This window comes from Lepisosteus platostomus, chromosome 11 (assembly GCF_059453375.1).
Source record: "Lepisosteus platostomus isolate fLepPlt1 chromosome 11, fLepPlt1.hap1, whole genome shotgun sequence".
NCBI classification, from domain to species: domain Eukaryota; kingdom Metazoa; phylum Chordata; class Actinopteri; order Semionotiformes; family Lepisosteidae; genus Lepisosteus; species Lepisosteus platostomus.
In genome coordinates, this window is record NC_142621.1 from 47,026,289 (window position 1) to 47,044,725 (window position 18,437).

The 18,437-nt window shown below is 46.6% G+C and overlaps 1 protein-coding gene and 1 long non-coding RNA gene across 3 annotated transcripts in view; one reads left to right on the plus strand and one right to left on the minus strand.

Moving 5' to 3' along the window:
- Positions 1 to 18,437, minus strand: part of smurf2 (SMAD specific E3 ubiquitin protein ligase 2) — a 63,652-nt gene that overhangs the window by 41,019 nt on the left and 4,196 nt on the right. The gene's annotated exons all lie outside the window — the stretch shown is intronic.
- Positions 909 to 4,617, plus strand: LOC148652873 (uncharacterized). 2 transcript variants are annotated; one of them, XR_015925459.1, is made up of 2 exons: positions 909 to 2,111; positions 2,231 to 4,617. It is a non-coding gene; the product is annotated as an uncharacterized LOC148652873 (long non-coding RNA). The 2 variants fall into 2 exon arrangements; XR_015925458.1 differs by having other exon boundaries at positions 909 to 1,948.

Sequence of the window (18,437 nt, forward strand, 5' to 3'; positions counted from 1 at the left end):
ATGCTTGGAGCCTGTTGGCAGCCCCTCCCGACTCTGCCAGCACCCAGCTCTGGAACCACAGCTGGGCACAGCTGCACCACTAACAAAGGCCCTCAAGCTGCTTGAGAGCGTTTTGGCCAAGCACTCCGAATTTATTCTTTTTTTTTTACATATCAGCGTGGGTAATCGGGTTAAAAAAAATTACCATCAACGGATTTAAATGGCTTAGGCGTTTTTCACAATCGCCCCTACACAGTGTAGTCATTCTCTTTCCGCTGTAGATATTACATCTCCTGTCTACTTCACGTGATCTCCTGGCTGCTCCCCGGGTGTCAGGACTTGTGAGAAAGCCCCCTTGAACCAGCTACTCAAGTTACTAGCTGTTTCAGTTTCATCCGGTTTTCCCTGAACTTCACTCGGAATGCCCCGCGCGTCCTCTCTCGTCTCTCTCGCAGGTCCCTGCCCTGAAGGACCTCTCTCGTTAAATGCATCAGCCGTCACTTTTTTTTTTAAGACGAGAGTTGAGTCATTTTCCTCTTACTTCTTCACTTCACAATTATTTCACTTCGGAAGCTTAACCTCCGCTCAGAGAGTCTACTGTACGGCCAGCCCGCTGTGTGCAGACAAGACATGTACCCTGCACTTTTCTTTTGCCAAAAAGGTTTTCTATGTTGTCAAGTACAGTACAATGTTTACAACACTGAGATCATTAGGTGTATTGTGTGGAAACAACAAGGTGCTGTTGAGGATCACTTCCTAAAATGCAAACCCCCCAAAAAACAAGCTTGTAAATCACTCAAAAGAATCAACTTGTCCCTGCTTGGCAGCCTAGATTTCTCATTAGGGCTGCCAGAAATGTGAATCACAATAAGTCAAAAAATGATTTCCCTCTGTCTGTGGCCTAAATTCCTCTTTCCCAGACAAACGCACCCAGTGGACACTGAACACACTGTATCTCAGGAAATCTTCTGGTCCGAGTATCCATGGCAACCAGATTACGCGTTAAGAGTGCATACAGCATTCCTCTGTTCTCCCTTCCAGGAAAGATCTTTGATTTCACTGCTGTGCCTAACAAGAGACAAGAGCAGGACAAAAAGGATGGAACCATTTCAAAAATAATTTGAAAAAACACGCAGGAAATCGAGAAGGCTGGATCCGTGAGCCCTGTTAGGCTGTTAAAAACTGCCTTCTCTACGCAGAGGAAACGACAAAGCGTTTCCGCTGTAAGGAGGGATGCGGGGGGGTCTGCCATCACACAGCACCGCTCGGACAAGACAGCCCTGCTGTCCCTGCACGGGGCTCTTCCGGACTCGGGCAGACGTGCGAGCTGAATCACTGACAGGGGCCGGCGCTGGAGAAGGCGAGGGGAGCGAGCGAGCGATCAAACCTGTACAGACCGGCAACCGACTGCAGCGAGGGTCCCTGCGGCCTGCCTCTCAACGAGCAAACCCTGCAGCAGAGCCCCATCGGCCACTCGTTAACACACACTTAACGAGGAGGAGAAAAGACGACGCACGTCTTAGATAACTCATCAATTCTGCGCGTATGTACCCGAATCGACGCATAATTTGTAAATGAATGCCTTTAGCCCCACATCACATCGTATTCTGTTCCCACGCTGGTGGTTAACTATTTTACACTGCGCCAGACAGATTCAGGGATGTCTTTTCTAAGCAAGCGTTTAAATAAACACTTGTGTTGCATCGGTCTTTTACAAAGAGAAGATGCAGAAGCTCATTAACAGTCATTTCGCTTCCCAGTCTGATGTGAACAGACTGAAGGCTCTGAAAAGGAGCCCCTTCCCGTGACTGATTCTTCCTGGTTTTTCCGAGACTGGAGACACACGTGTGAGGAATCGAGGGGCGCTGTCTTCCCTGCACATTGACGGGCTTCTATCCGAGCGCAGTTCAAAAGGCTCCCTCATGAAAACCGGCCGACAGGAAACCACACGCCCGCAAAGAGGCGTGAGGTACAGTCCAACACCCCGCTCTCCTCCCGCTGCCCAGCAGCCCTCTCTCCCCCTGGGCTGTGCTCTCGGACGCCCGAGCCATTCGCCACATGCGTTTCCACATGGGAGCCCCACAAGGCCGCGCCGCAAACAAAAAAAAAAATCATCCAGGAATTCCCAGATGGTCAGTGCTGTTCTTAGAAGAATTAAATGGGGGAAAAAAGCACAAGGAGAGAAAATAAGTGAATTCCGTCCCACTAAGTTCTCAAAAATAACACCAGTCTCCGTTTGTTCCCCTTGCAGGAAGCAAAGCACAGTGGACCGCAGGCAGAGAGATGCACCCCTGGACTGTCCACACCTCGCGGAGTCTTCCCTGGCCACCATGGGTCAGCACCGGCTCTACCACGGTGACCAGCAACGCCCCGAGCCGGACCGCGCCCCCCCGCGCAGACCCTGCTTAGACTCCTGTCCCAGCACCACACAGCCTCCTTCACAGCATTGTCCTCCTGGAAACAAAAGGCTTCCTTTTCCCTCCCCTCCTCCCATCTTGCATCTTGGCTTTAAAAACCCCGCCGGCCCCCGTCAGCTCAACTGGGTTTGTCATTTCCTCCATTCGCCTCCCCCCCCCCGAGAAACCATCCCTCGTGCTGGTCGTGTCACCAAGCTCATCATCGGGAAAGCAACTGTAAACCTGCAGGAGAGCAGTGCTGAGGCAGGCTGACCAGCAAGGAAAAAAGGAAATTAAAATTTGTGTCCTCTGCATTTTACTCCACCGCAGCGCCCAGGGAATGGTCCCCCCCCACCCGAAGGCCTCCTGTCCCGGCACGCTGGTCATCATCCTATTATCACTGGAACTGTGTCATTGCTGTGCATAACGTACAAAAAAAAAACTGAAGCAAGTTGGGAGTCACCCAGTGAAACCTCTTATGTTAACTTCTGAGCCGCTTAATACATAATCCAAAAATCAGACACACAGACGTCTGCAATCAGCTGCAGAAATACACAGCAATCACTCGCAGGAACAGTGAAACCTCAGCCTCAGTGACCAGGTCTGTAACGCAGAAGGAACTTTCTATCAAGAACAAAGAGGGCAGAGTGAGGAACACGACTAAGACACGCCTGCTTTTTTGCTGGACCAGATGATGGCAGCAAGACAGAAGTTCAAAGGTGACAAAGACCCTTCCCTTTTTCTGCGTCTTTGTTTTGGAAACGTAACCTTTCTTAGAAACACGCTCTCAAACCTCGCAGGCAGTAGAAAGAGCTGCGGCAGCTTTCTTCAGCAAAAAAAAAACGCAAACAGGAAAGAGACTGGGATGCAGGAGTGGGTAACCAAGGTGCGAGACACACCGCTGTCTGACTGAAATCCGGAGCACATCGCGACCAGACTGCTTCACACACAGGAAATGAACATCCAGTGTCAAGTTCAAGTTCACCAAAGGTCTCTACCTTTCGTTTTACGATGCAGGTTGATGCTTTTAACACCCCATGAATCTGTCCCACAGCTGCTGTGTTGAAGACTGCCTGGTAAGCTGCACCGTCCCAAGATGAAAGGGAAGGTCCACCATACCCTGACAGTAAGAACCAGGACGTATTTTCAGACTCAGATGTGCATGCACGACAGAAACGAGCGATCAGTCAGAGCCCTTCCACTCATCAAATCGAGTCATGCTGGCAGCCCTTCCAAAAAAAAAAAAAGTTAACAGCATCAACACCTAGACCCACGGAAGTCCACAGCACGGATTTCAGTCATTCATTTTAATTCTCACTTCTCCAAACCTAATGACGTTTGATCACCACTCCCAAATGAGTTTAAGAAAGCTAATTACAAACGTGTTTGATGTTTCAAGCTGTCACTTCTCACCCCTCTTACGAGCCGAGTTTAGGCGAGCTGGAAGGAGGATTGTGAACGGCATGGAGGAGAATGAAGCACTGGAACGGCGCCCCTTCACGTTCGCATTCATGTGGACGCCAAGAGCGTGGAGCTTGGTGCCCCCAGCTAGGGGCCTGCAGAGCTTCCAGGAGCCCTTCTGCAATGCGTGTGCAGGCGAGAGAGGGGCAGGGACACGGAGAGGGACCCAGCTGCGACTGCTCTCGGGACGCGCAGCACGGAGATCAGCACGAGAGAGCCCGTCCGCCGCAGGACTGTGGGAACGTCACGGTGTTCCTGCTGCTCAAGCTGGCCGATGTTTGGAAAATAAATATAGCACTGAACTGCTGGGACGGGCGGGGGAGGGGGAGGCTGGAAAGGCAGGGAAGCCGGGAGACAATCGGGCTAGTGTAGTGCACACCGGGTTCGGTCGGCCACAGAAGGGCAGACGCGCGGTGTGCGTTTTTTTTTTTTGTTTGGTCTCCTGCAGGGCAGTGGCGGCTTTTCTTTCCTTTACCCACTACTGGTATTCAACTCCATTCAACCCCATAAAAATTCATCACCAGATGACGGGTTTCCTTCTGGCAGTTGAAGGAACACCTCCGAGTGCTGGGTTGGTCAGCTGTGACTAGCACAGAGCAAGCCCAAATCTTCTCTCTAATGCCACAACACAATGGATCACAGGGCAAATATTTATAGGGTTTTCACCAGTGCCCTCCTATGAATAAAGAGTTTTCATCATGCTAACTGTACTAACGCACACTTTGTACAGATGTAAGAATTTGTATTCTCCGCCCCCCAAATAAAAAAAGATTTCTATAAATGCCGTCTGGGGCCATACTAATTGTGTCAAGGCTCTTTGGGATCAAGTCTATGTATTGCAAAATCACATTACCTGGGATTAAACCTAAAAATATAAATGTTTCGGACTTTAAATGTTACCAAAAATGATGCATTTGTTTGCATGCAAAGCTCTGCTCTGCAATATCACAAGATAAGAGCAGTAAAACATCATGTACTTGTATCAGACCTTATGCTTATAATGTGCCTGGAGAAAACACCGTGCAAAGCTATGCAATACTCTGGCTTGAGTTAAGTTTTTTTTTTAATCTGCAGTTTCATAACAGTACTATCCAAAGATCCTGCCCTGTGTCTAGACAGAATTTTACTGTTTGGCTCTAACTTCTAGAGCCCACAAGAAGTCAATTTACGCAAAGCCCCACATGAATCATCAAAAAAAAATCTATTTATTGTTTCTATTATATTGAACCAGGCCAGACGACAGTTTCAAGATGAGTTTCCAAGAACAGGCCACATTTCAGGGCACACTGAGGGCAGGCAAAACACAGCACAAGTTTCTCTGGGTCGAGTACAGTACCGAGTCCGGTAGTAAAATCTGCAGATTAATCCTTGTTCATTCCCCAGCAGGGGAAAAAGAGCAGACTCTGTTGTTGCATGAGCAGAGCACAAGGACACAACAAGGAGAGCTGCTCCAACACTCTGCACCGTGACATACAGAGTAACCGACCGGATTCCCATTCTGAGCAATCACATCCCTACGGACTTCCACAAACTCCAGACAGATTCAGAAGCCAGCTCCACTGAAACTGCTGCCGAACCTTTCAAACTTTTTCTTTCTTTCTTCTAAGCGGGTTTGCCAAAGCAAAGATGTTTCTGAAGTTCAATAACACTTCAACAGCGACTACTTCAGTGCTTTATCAGCATAATCGGTGCAACAACGCCCTGGCTGGCGAAACCTGACATGAAGTCAACCGCCACACAAGAGGAGTCTCGCTGGTTTCCCCACCACTGCCACCCCGACAGGGGAGGGGGGAAAAAACGACAGCTGTGCAAACCAGCTGCGCTCCATCACCATCCAGAACAGCCCAGGCCGACTGTAAATATTTCACCTCGCACGCTGTAAAACTGATGTATAAAGTAGTGAGCCTTAGTCACTGCATGCAAATACACTAAATCCCCAAAGCGGGTATATAACCAGGAAGCACATCCACAGATTTCCTAAGTAAAAAAAAATGATGCTCAGTCAACAGGCTACTTAGGGGCCTTTCTGAGAGAGCTCCACCGGGTCCCGGGTGAGCACCTGGATTGGCTGAGCCAGTGATCGTGGGTTCGAGCCTGGGTCGGGTCCCGTCGGGTCGGGTCCCGTCCCGTCACGTCACTAGCCGACTGTGACTGGAATCCCCCAGTCAGCCGAGAGCCGCTGTGTTTAGGGTGGGGTTAGTCGGCCAGGGCTCGTACCGGGAGTTTGCAAGGCGAGGGGTGCCCCTCTCCTCCAATCAGCACTGAACTCCTGTGCGGGGCGATGCTGCCCGTGACCCGTTAAAGCAAGGTCCACACTCCTGCTGGTTTCCACTGCGGTCGGGCTTCACTGCCTAATCAAAGCCTTAACTGAACTAACAAGTCGCTTCCACGCACAACTGGAACAGTGGTTCCATTTTTTTTCCTACTCCAAAGTTCGGAAATTTTAAGTTACCTACGAAATGTAACAGCTGAAGGGACAGAGCTTAGGTCTTAAGAGCTGAATTAGATCAATTAGCTGGAATTATTCCTATTATTAAGACAATGAAGGGATTGTGGGCAGTGAAAATGAGAGCTGGCTTGGTTTGGGGATCCCTGTGTTGAAGGACAGGATGTGCACAGGGGTGGGCCCAAGGAGTCTGCCTTCACTTCCTCATTCTCTCCCCTGTGGAGTTGCGGGTTTTGTTGCCACAAACTCGGAGGTGAAAAACACAAAACTGGCTGTTCCAAATCAGAAAGGTGGAATATAACTGACTGCCTTAAATTTTTAATTATAAACAAATATGCTACTCGATCAAAGCTTCACAAGTCAGCGTTTCTGTGTCACACAGGACGAAGAGACGGACTGTTCCTCCTTCTACAGACACACAGGACCAAGAGTACTGCCACATGCTGTAGAAACAACTATTCCAACTGGGTCAAATTCAGCCTGTTTGCTTTCTACATAGCAAAATAAAAACCAAGAGTTTCTAAGAGCAATTTAACAGGAATTCACAGTTAAAGAATTCCTTTTATAAAGCAAGGGAGCAGAAGATTAAAGCAAACAGGAGGATTCTGAAAATTCAACAGCCCCTATTGTGAAAGTTGGGAGCTTGCTCAGTTATGTAGAAATTTCCTTTAAAGGAAACTCAGGCACATTTTTCACCTTCAAGGAAACGCTGTGTGAAATGCGATATTATTGTAATGTAAACATTACTTCTGGCCTTAAAGGGAAATGCCAGGATGTCAGCTCCTGTGCTGCAGACAGATCTCACACTGTCCACAGTAGCACCTCAACTTCTGTACAAAGCATTAAACACTAAATTAGACACAAAAAACATCTGTTTGAGGCCGTAAAAGGTTTTAGCCATCTAAGCAAGAGCAGATCGAGGTTTTTAATAATATTTTGACTACAAGGACTATTACAAGACTACTAAATGAGCCAAGAGAATTTGACTATTCTGGATTCTGTTTTCGTGGCATTACAGGATCTTTGTCTCCAAGGGTGTCGCACATAATAAAACACATGACTATATTAACCTTCAGCTTTTGCAGCTACCTCCCACCACAACAGAATTACACAGCTTGGAGAAACTCTGACCTGACGCACTTACTGAAAGCACTCTGGGATGACACCTCAAAATATCGAATTAGTAAAACCTGAGGACTTTTATAGCCGCAGCTGTATTGTAAAACCCCAGTCAGTGCCACACAGAGCCATTATCAGCCCACAACAGCGACATAATACAGGTTTACTGGTTGACAATGTTTTAATTTGCACTTGTGTCCTTTTTCTTAGATCTCCAGCAATGTGAGAAACAGACTGAGCTCGCTGGTGGCACTTCAGAAGAAGTTATTAGTCTTGTGTGTGAAGTGCAGCCTGAACAGAACTCCCTGCCAGCAGGCCAGTCATTTCGCAAGGTGAGACTAAACAACTAAATTGAAGAGGTCTGAATCCGCCAGGGAGCACCTGGCTGTCCTGCCCGCCATGTGAGGCCTCTAATACCTAATCTTCTTATATGCCAGCAGCTAATAATTAATGCAGTTGTTAATCAGTGCCAGGGAAAGCTGGCACAAGGCTACTGTGACAGGAGACACTTCCAAAAGGGGGAAGCGAGAAGGAGAGAGAGCAAATTGCCTAGACACACTGCAGGTGCAGTTTTGGCAACGCAACAATGGGGAGAGAAGTGGGTATATAATGTAAATTACACGTTACACATTACAGACTAGCCATCATGCAACTGAAAATGAGATGTTGCCAAAAGGATGACAACTCTGCGCTGTTACAATGCCATCGGTTGTGGGGCGAACTGCCAGTAAGGGCTCCAAAGCAAGCCGACACTGAGATTAATGAGAACAAGGCTGTTTTTTCAATGACCTTTAACCTCAGAATGCACCTGTTACTGACCAGTAACTGTTCCTCTCGCATACAGGTGTCCTGAACGTGGAGAACGCCAAATGACCGCACTCCCAAGACAGAATGCACTGGCAAGCGGGGAAAAGCAGCTACTTAAGACAGGGCTTGTGTGACTGCGTGGGGGGATGGGCCGACAGTACTAAGAATCCAATAGCTTCACTTCTTTAACTGCATTGCTATTTACACAAACAAATTACCCATCATCTGAGGGCTGCAGATTCCTGGGAAGGGCTGCTGAAAATTGGGAGCCTATCCTGGAAGTACGGGGAACAATGCGGGATGAAAGCAAATCGTTTTAAACAATATTCAGTGCAACACATAAGCATCCCCACAGAGCAGCACCAGTACTGGATATATGGATATATTTTGATGAATGCAATTCAATGCAATTTTTTATTTATGCTTGTGTTCCTTTAGGTCTCTACTTTGATACATTTTAATGTTTTGCATGACTAGCAAAACACCTCACGTACTGAACCCTTCCACAATAATGTTTTAGTCAAACAGCTCTTCTCATAAAAGAGCCGGCAGTCGTATGCAACACCGTTTGACAAGCTTCCCCTCCACAGGGAGCAGAGCAGCCTAGTTTCCGGGCTGGGGTGTGCAGGTCAACACCAGCATACCTCGGGAAGACACTGTACAGACGTGAGAGAAAGGCCATGAGATCGGCTCGGTGCTTTGGTCAAACAGACGTGCAGATGATCCCCTCCGGCTACCGATTCTGGTACAAATGGATCCCAACTACTGGGAGCTCTGAGGAAGCATCTGCAAGGATGGGGCTGATGAGGACAGATCAGTGGGGAGGAGAGCAGAGTGATGGAGCCAGTTCAGAGATGGGGATTATCAGGAGGCCATGATTGGTAAGGGCCAAAGGGAAATTTGGCCAGGACGTCGGGGTTACACCCCTACTCTTTTCGAGAAGCGCCCTGGGATTTTTAATGACCACAGAGAGTCAGGACCTCGGTTTTACGTCTCATCCGAAGGACGGCGTCTGTTTACAGTAGAGTGTCCCCATCACTATACTGGGGTATTAGGACCCACATGGACCGCAGGGTGAGCGCCCCCTGCTGGCCCCACTAACACCTCTTCCAGCAGCAACCTTAGTTTTTCCCAGGAGGTCTCCCCTCCAGGTACTGACCAGGCTCACACCTGCTGAGCTCCAGTGGGCTGCCGGTTGTGAGTTGCAGGGTGATCTGGCTGCATTAGTTCCAATAACCACAACAACGGGAGCCAAGGATAAACAAATCTCTTTCCTGCGTGCGCGCACACAAAAGAGCCCAAGGAGAACTGCAGAAAACTCCTGAGCAGGTAAACATACGGTATATTCGGTAGAGGCAGGACAGTGCTTACTGGAAGGTTGCAAGTCCAGGCTCTATCACAGGCAAGGTACCTCAGCTGCTCCAATCTACTCTACTGGGGTCTCTGACTTTCTGGCTGTCCGAGATGGAGCGCAATGACGCAGGGAGTAAGAGAGTAAGAGAAAGGGATGAAAGTACAACAATCAAACTGAGCAAAATACCTTCAACCACAGCTGTTGTTAAACATTGTGCGCTATGCACTAGTCACGCCGGGTCAAAATCGGCAACAAGGTCCGTTTCAAGTTGCAAGCCTGACCTAGAAGGATTTGGCACACCCGCAATAACACCAAACCATAAGACAACCTCTGGAGCCCACGGGGAATCTTCGGCTGGACACTGCACGCTAAACATGGCTTGGTCTTCCTATTGAACTGCACGCCCTGCAATTTTTACACAGTGTCAGGACTCCACACTTCTGTTTTTATCGGCAGTCCCGACAACAACACGAGCACAAGAATGAGTTCACACGTTCCCCTTGCTGAATCTTCACCCTGTAGCGAGCGCTTGGTGTACAGATATTCATCAACCTTCTCAAATTCCCCACTGTCACACAAAACACAACGTATCCACGCTGCTTCGCTGAGCCAGGGGTAAGTTTAGACAACAAGGACTAAAAGCCCCTCATGTGCAGGGGATCCAACAGAAGGGGAGGATCAACTTCATTAATAAAATATCTGGATATGTAATTTATCTTAACCTCAGGAAAGACGACAACATGCAATATGCAACCTACTGTAGGAGGAGTGCATTCCACCTGAGGTGAGAACTTTGAAAAGTGTAATGCTGGATTTTGAATCCTGTGGAGGGATGAAAATCTAATCCACCCGCAGGCTGCAGAGCCTCACCTGCTGAGCTGGGTTGTGACAGGTTACAGTACCTACTGTACATAGACAGCTCCTCTACCAGCACTGCCAGATGAGTCTGTCTGCAGCTGTGAGAAAGCGTTTGTGAACCCTTTGAAATCATCTGCCTTCCTACATTAACTGCTCCTCAAGTGTGATCTGATATTCGTCTACATCAGAATAGAACAACACAATCGGATTAAACAAATAACCCACAAACAATTGTACTTTGTCTGGTCTATATTGAACACCTTGTTTGAACATCCACTGTATAGTGGAAAGTATGTGAACCTTAAGGTCTAGTAACTGGTAGAGTTGTGACAAAAACATCCTCGTCTGACACAGTGTCCCACAGTGACTTATGCAGATTACTGAGAATTCCTGCAAAAGCCTCATTAAAAACAGTTGAGCGAACATGGAAGGATAAAAAAATTCAGTGAAACAAAACATAGATAAAATTGTTTACTTTTAAATTGTATACTTTTGTTTCTACTTTGTGTCATTACAGGAATAAAAATCATGACTATAAACTTGTTTATGTTTTTAGAAGCAGTTTTCAACAAATTACAGGAAGAAAACGTTAAGGTCACACAACTTAGATGAGCACTGCGTGCCGAGAGCACACCATGTCCTGAGGAAGCTCATCTCCTCTATAAAGAAGCAGTTTATTTTCTGAATTTGCTGACTACATATTGAATATATACCATTTCCTGTACTAGAAGTTCCCCTGCTGCAAACCAGATGGGCCTCATGTGATTTACCAATAAAACTGCATTGCTTGAGCGCCATTTTAATCGCCAGTTTTCTTCCAGCCAGCAAATGCAAAATACTTATCTCAAGCAGAATCTCCAAAGGTGTGAAAGCCATCTTGTTCAGCATCTTTTGCTTTATTAACCAAGGTGTTTTTGTACAGCATGCAAAGCCACTAAATCAATGTAATCAGAACTACAACAGCAGGTTGAACCCCTTGTGTGCCCCCTGTTTATAAATACGCTGCACGTGAACTGCACAACAACTTGCAGATGCCTTTGTCCAAGGAGGATGACAGGCTAGATGTGGCCTCCTTGTTTGCAGTTAGGCAAAAAGATGACCACCTGCCACAATGTTAATACACTTACACCAAGAAGAATGAGTGAATGTAAACTGTTCACCAATGCTAGATTGTACTTTTCTAACCTGCGTGAACCCTTTGAGAGCTGATCTCATGTTGTTTCTAGCCCGGTGTCTTGTTATTCAGGTTAAGCTGTGCATCTGGTGGGAAATTCATCCTTTGAAGTGACAGGGCAGCCCTGCATGCGTGCAGAAAAAGACCAAGGGCCTGAGCAACAGAAAAAACACCAGGCCAGAGTCTGACCACAGTCCACAAGCACTCGGGTTACCTATTCAGGGTAGGAAGAGGGTTCCATCCGGACAAGGCAACGGCTCACCGCAAACAAAAACGGTTGAAAAAATAATCTAAAAAACTCCATACAGCTTCTTCTCAGCTCTCATACCTGCAGAAGGAAACTAAATCAGGAGAAGTGCAGTACATGAAGGGGGTTCCGTCCAGGATGCGTCCCATCTTGTAGGCGTCACCTTCCAGGCTTGCCTCCGACTCGCCAGGAACAAGCATGTGTGGCACCAAGCAGTTAGTGAAAACAGAGGGCTGGAGTACAGCCTTCCACGCAGCAGGAACAGGGACACAGATGAGCAAGTTTTATTCATTTATTCCTTCTTCAGGTGTCTACACCTCTCGAAGGCTCCACAGCTGAAATGTTGCGTTTCTTTTCAGCAGGGAATAAACCTTTACTGGCTCCTTTGCAGCCTACGCATGCTGACGCAGCTCCCTACTCGAACTTCTTCAGAGATGCAAATGACTACTTCGCTGAAAACACTTTGCAGAACTGCTGTAGTGCTGCACACAGCATGTCGTCCCGACTCGTGTCAGTTTTTTTGGGAGTATTCCATTAAGATCTACTCCTGGATGACCGTTAGCTCAAAACATTTCTTCTGTAAAAACATTTTAAAAATAAGAACATGTGGGTTTTCGCACCAGCAGGGCTGGCCTGCATTCCCAGGACTGAGTTCACTCTGCGTCGGGAACGGCTGTATCTTCACAAGCCCACTGGCCATGCTTATCAACTGTAAATCTTGGCAATTAGTGGCCGAGCCCGTTTCGCCCAGACAGTGAAAAATGAGCGGGGCTTGCACCAATTCACCACCCCTTTACCCTGGAAGCAGGATAAAGCAAACGTCACAAGCAGCCATGTGGATTTCATATCGATGGACATGAGCAGTGTATAACATGCAGACAGAATTCCGGAAGTGGATGTCATCCTAAGGAGATTCCCCCCCCCCCCTCAATGTCTGTAATGTCCTTTTCTTTTCCAGGAGATACGTCTAGACAGTATTTGTTTTTGGTTTTTCTTGTCTTCATTCATGTGACTTGCAAAAGCTCTGAAAACCACTACCGACTTTTCAACAGCTCTATAACCAGCAGCTTTCAAACCACACATAAGACTCGCATATCATGCTTTCCCAGGTAGGTTTGTCTTTATATCCCAAGAAATAAACCTAAATGAGCAACTGTACCATGAGCACCAAAGGGCCAATCTAGAGATAGCACGTGGTTGCCCGCTAAGCTTAAAACAAACGATAAGATCATGGTACCCGCCTCTGGGTCATCAGATCTGGTTCTCAAGGATTATTTCTGAGCCTTTACTCCACATTACAGCTTGTAGTTTATGGACTCAGGCTGTCTCATGCACTCCTGAAGTAGGACTCTGCTGCTAAGCTCAGTGATTACGGTATTCTGTGAACAGTCCTTAGAAAATGAACAACTGGATCATGGGTTTCCTCAATGCAATCATTTTCGCATTTCCTCGCATTCCATGTTTTTCTTTTTTTCTCTCCTGCGTCCAATGAGCTTCAGAATAATTACTTACAAACAACCGGTACAACAGGAGCAACAGGAAACCTTAGCCACTAGCTCAGCACAGACTGGCAGGCTGACGGACAAGCAGAAAACGAGACTGCTCTGAAACATATGGCCGGCACAGCACGGCATTACATAATACAGCGCGTATTAAAAACTCCCGGGGGACGAGAAAATGGAGTTGTGGGGGGGGGGGGAGGTTTCAGGCTGAGCTAGGGATGAGAAAATGCAACGTAAGAAATACTTCAAACAGGAAAAGTTGCAGCGTACAAAACAGCCTAAACCTGTCAGGGAATGCAGATCAATTGTAAGGAAAGCAGCACCAGGCAGCCTGGGCTTGATCAAACAGGGGTGCTTTCATCTGGTCTTCACTACAGCTGTGCTGTTGCACATCTGGCTCAAATAAACCACTGGTCTGACTGCACCCACTCCACGAGCTGCTCGGCTCGAAGGCGACAGCGACGCAAACTGACCCACAGGCCGGGACTGCCCACTCAGCTTCTCAAATAAAACTACACCTTCTCACAAAAAATGACATTACATGCTTATTTTAAAAACTAACAATAAGAACCTAGAGCCATTAAATAAAACAGATGTGCTGATTTTGAACCTTAAGACATTCATTAAAGAGTTTATAAACTCCACCATCATCATACAGTTACTGTAAATGGTATTTTAACTCAATTGACAAATGGATTTTAAAACAAACTCTCTACAATACAGGGAAAATGAGTAAATAGTAGATTCTACTCCTCCTGACCACCTTTTGTATTGCTTCTGAAATGCTTAAATTACTTTTTCAATTAGACTAAACTACGACTGTATATCACCTGATACACGAGCATAACTGGGAGCACTTTGCATTAAAGCAAACATACTGGGTATCCCCAAGAGATGTCAGGGTACAGCCTGAGATGAAGTGCATAAAAGGTTTAACATATTCTATTATCAATTACTATTGATTGAGGTTCTGTAGACTGATAAAAGTGGTCAATAATGGACGCGTTTCATACTAAACCTAACCTTAACACTTATGTCTACTGAATATGTATGGATTTTCTATTAAATTTCTACACAACATCAATGCATAGTAAATGGATTAATAATAAAGCTGTTAGAACTTCTCACACAAGTTAAATTTAAAGCATAAAGTTAGGACAAAAGTGTCTTGACAGATCTACCTATAGTCCTGATGTGGGATCATAGGTTGTCAAGTCCTTTACTCCTAACAAATTGTTTTAAAGACATTAATGGCAACAGCAACAAAAAGGCAATTTAAGAGCGATCCCTAGTCCTGCACTAAACCTAAGAACTCGTCTGGAAATAAGACCAATATCTTTCCTGTGCTGTAGACTGAAATCATTCTCCTTTGTAAAATTTACCTTTAAAAATAAAACCACCAACATCTAAACGGCACTTCCAGACAGACAGCTTAAGCAGGAAGTAACGCTCAAGATCCAAACAACTGTCTTTTTGTTGCTGTACTACCGCATTTCCTACGGCAGCTCTCAATGTTTACATGTACCCATGCAGACTCCGAGATGCAGCAGTCTCATTTCTGCGGTGGTTTTCCATTTGCATTCTTTTTTCCACAACCCGACACCGTTCTACAAAATTTGCCCAACAAGGTATCTTGCTCCCTGAAATGAAAGCACATTCGGCCACACTTCAGCAATGCTCTCCCGGGTTGCCAAGGTGAAAGCCTCCCCCAGGAAGAAAATTACATTAGGTCACTTTCTGCAGACCTGCCTCTCCTCTTCCCCGATCATTGGCTTTTAGTTTATTGCGGTACAGGATATTTCACCCTCGCAAAAACAAACATCAGCCTCCTGGAAAGGTTTTTCTCCCCTTAAATGCCAATACGGGAACATGCTCTATTCTCAGAGATCCCCAGCACTACAGTTCCTCTGGTTTTGCACACGGCAGGTTGGGCTGTGCAAATCTCAACAACGGGCACAGCCTTTCCTACACTTCCAAGATAAATCAGAAAAGCTCAACTGCTACCAGACGCAAGATAACGTGACTAGGGCAGACTTGCTCTTCCACATCGAGACTCTGCATTCTTCACAAGATCACTATACACCATTTAAAGCACTATTTGTAAACCTGAAGGGGCAATTAATTTCACTTCTACCTTGGGATAAACATCCGAAGACTGCAGACTTCCAGGAAATCAATCGCCTGAAACACAATTCCATACAATTGAACAGCACAGCCATACTGTTGAAGCCGACTCGCCAGGATCTTTAAAAAAAAAAAGACTGGATCTGATTCTACGATCAATATGCTACCAGCAACACAAGGTGGAAGACAAGATGAGCAGAACTATATTTGCAGCCTCTCTCACATTTCCGTCCTCTTAATGTGCTGCTTTTGTGTCATCGGCTCCAGGTGTCCAGGGTTGTATCATAATTGTACTCGTGGGTTTCTCTTCCCAATCTGACGGCCAGAAAAACTGCACTGAAGCAGTATTGGGTCTGCGCTATGAACTTGAGCTCTACATTTCTGAACGCCCTCAAGTTTAATTTTTCTCTTAAGCCTTTAACAAGCTCGTTCATGATGGTGACCTACATTTTTACAGCTGGGCTTTTTCACTGCAGCAATGAGGGAAGTGCCTCGGTCACATGTACAACACCAACATCGCCAACAGGGATTGGGACCCCGGGACCCTGTGGTCCAGAGCCCAGAGCCCAGAGCCCAGAGCCCAGAGCCCAGAGCCCAGAGCCCAGAGCCCTAACCAGCACTCCACGCAGCTGCCCTAGGTTCACTCCGAACTCGCACCATGCTAACAAGAAGGACAACAGCCAGGGAAGTCATCCAGCACACCACTGCTGCAAACAGGAAAGCAAGATCCAGAACCTGTGGCCATCACTGCAGGACCTCAGAGGGGCAGTTTCCTGTGCTGAGAAACCATGGCCAAGGCGAAGAAGCTGTTAAGTGTAAGAACATGAAAGCTGTGCGCACCTCAGCGTTATTTAACTCATTAAATCTTTTTGGGGGTAAAATGCAACCGTATTATGCACCGCTGGTGATATTCTATGTACTGTTGCGTGTATCGTATTTTTTGTTGTTGCAATAAAAAAAAAGAAATCAATTTAAAAATATTAAAAAAGTGAAGAAGTACTTGGTCAGCAGTCACTTTGTTGAACAACTGAGCTAAATAATGTAGTACAAACCTCAGAAAAAGATGCAATTTCTTAAATGCACCTCTAGTCTGAGCCAGATACAGATCCAGGAGGACCATGCCAGAGTAAAGAAGCATTTACAACATTTTCCAGGACTGAGCCAAGAGCAGACATGTGCTCTTTAAGAAGCCGAGCAGACCATGGCTTCTAAACCCGCAGAAGAAGAGACGGCTGAAAGACTTTTTTCCTCCATACGAGAGAGAGACCGAAGTGACCGGACCCAGGAAACCACAGTTTACAGGACAGACTGTGGTAGACGCCGAGTTAGGAGTGGTAGAAGAGAAACACGAAAAGAGAAGAAGATAACTTTGTGGAACTGAGAAAAAAAAAATCAGGAGCAAGCAGTGGTAAGCCCAGATAAATATCAGCCAACATTACATCAAGTAACACTGACCACGTTACTGAAAGCTAAAGGTTAAGGGAGACAAGCATTTTGCAAAAACAATTTTAAGCTATAAAAAGTTAATTCCCAAAGGAATCAGGTAAGGGCCAGACAGTCTGATTCTGACGGGGATCCCCAACGTGCTCACTCTAGTGCTAGGTACTGTATTAGACCTATTCATTTCCAAGGGTCTGTGAAGATCTGAGTTGTGCAGAATTACAGTTAATGTCCATATGAATACTAAAGTGCCCCAGAATCAGAAAGTCTAGATGAGAACAAGCAAGAGTTGAAGTGTTTGAAATTCTAAATAGTGAAAATCTGTTTTTTTTTATATTTGTACAGCCAACTGAACTCCTCTTACAGATGACCCATCTTGGCTAAGCCTGAGGTGCTGCTCTCTAATCTTTGCCACCGAACGGGAAATAACACAAAGGCGAAGACCGAAGTGAAATGCTTAATGCGAGGAGACCGACTCCACATTTAAAAGAAGTCGCTTCACACCTCTCTTGGCAAAAAGGGGTACCTCTCATGCCCTCCTGGCGCCCCTCCTCACCTCCCCAGCCCACCAGAAGCAGCGGCGAGATCAAATATTTATGTTGGCTCTTCCCGACAGATAGAGAAGCCTTGGAATTTGCTCCGGCCCAAAGCCCAGAGGCACATCAAACAAAGGATCCCATCCTCCGTCTCCCTCCACCAGTCAAAACAATGGCTTCGCGTGTAAACGTTCACATGTTTATGTTGTTAGAAGCTGAAAAAACCAAACAAGCCTCTTGTGAAAAGAAGCCCCCAGCCCCCCCCTCCGCAGGCCTGCCCCTGCCTTTCACCTGCAGGAGGCGCAAGCGCGCTACCTCTTCCAGCAAAACAAAAAAACAGGCTGGTCCAGGTCACTTCTCAAGATTACATCCTCGATGTGTTCCTGCAGACATCCGGACAGCACTGGACCATAAAGGTAATACAGATTAAAGCAGAGCTGCAGCTCCCTTACAACCCATTTACTGAGCTGGACGCTGGAAAGAATCAGAAATGATATACCGAGAGCTGACCTCTGGGGTACGCCGAAGCTGCTCGCCATTTTCCTACGGGCCTGGACAGAGACTATTTAGCGTGCAGATACGACGCATGCTTGGGTTTGAACCGCGCAAAGGGACAGCCTGGCGATAGTCGAAGACCTTGTATTCAAGAAAATGTTGCTTGTGTTTCAGTTTCTCCCTCTTCTTACGCATCTCCGTGTAGTTCTGCTGCTAGATTTCCTGGGGTGTTACTTGAGCAAGTTAACTGTAAAATAAATGCACCCATCTCAAGAGCTGGCTGTGCAGCGCCACTGTGAGAGGCCTGAAGCCAGCTCCTGACTGCCCTGTTCCCTGCTGGGGGTTGCAGAGCGACAAACTGAGGCACCAGGCCTTGGTCTAACAGCAGAAACGGGACCTGAAAAGCAGCTCTTCAAAATACATGTGCATATTTCTCAACCAGAAAAGGCATTTTAGAGGGTGTGAACTTATAAAAATCAGACAGGATATGTAAAACATA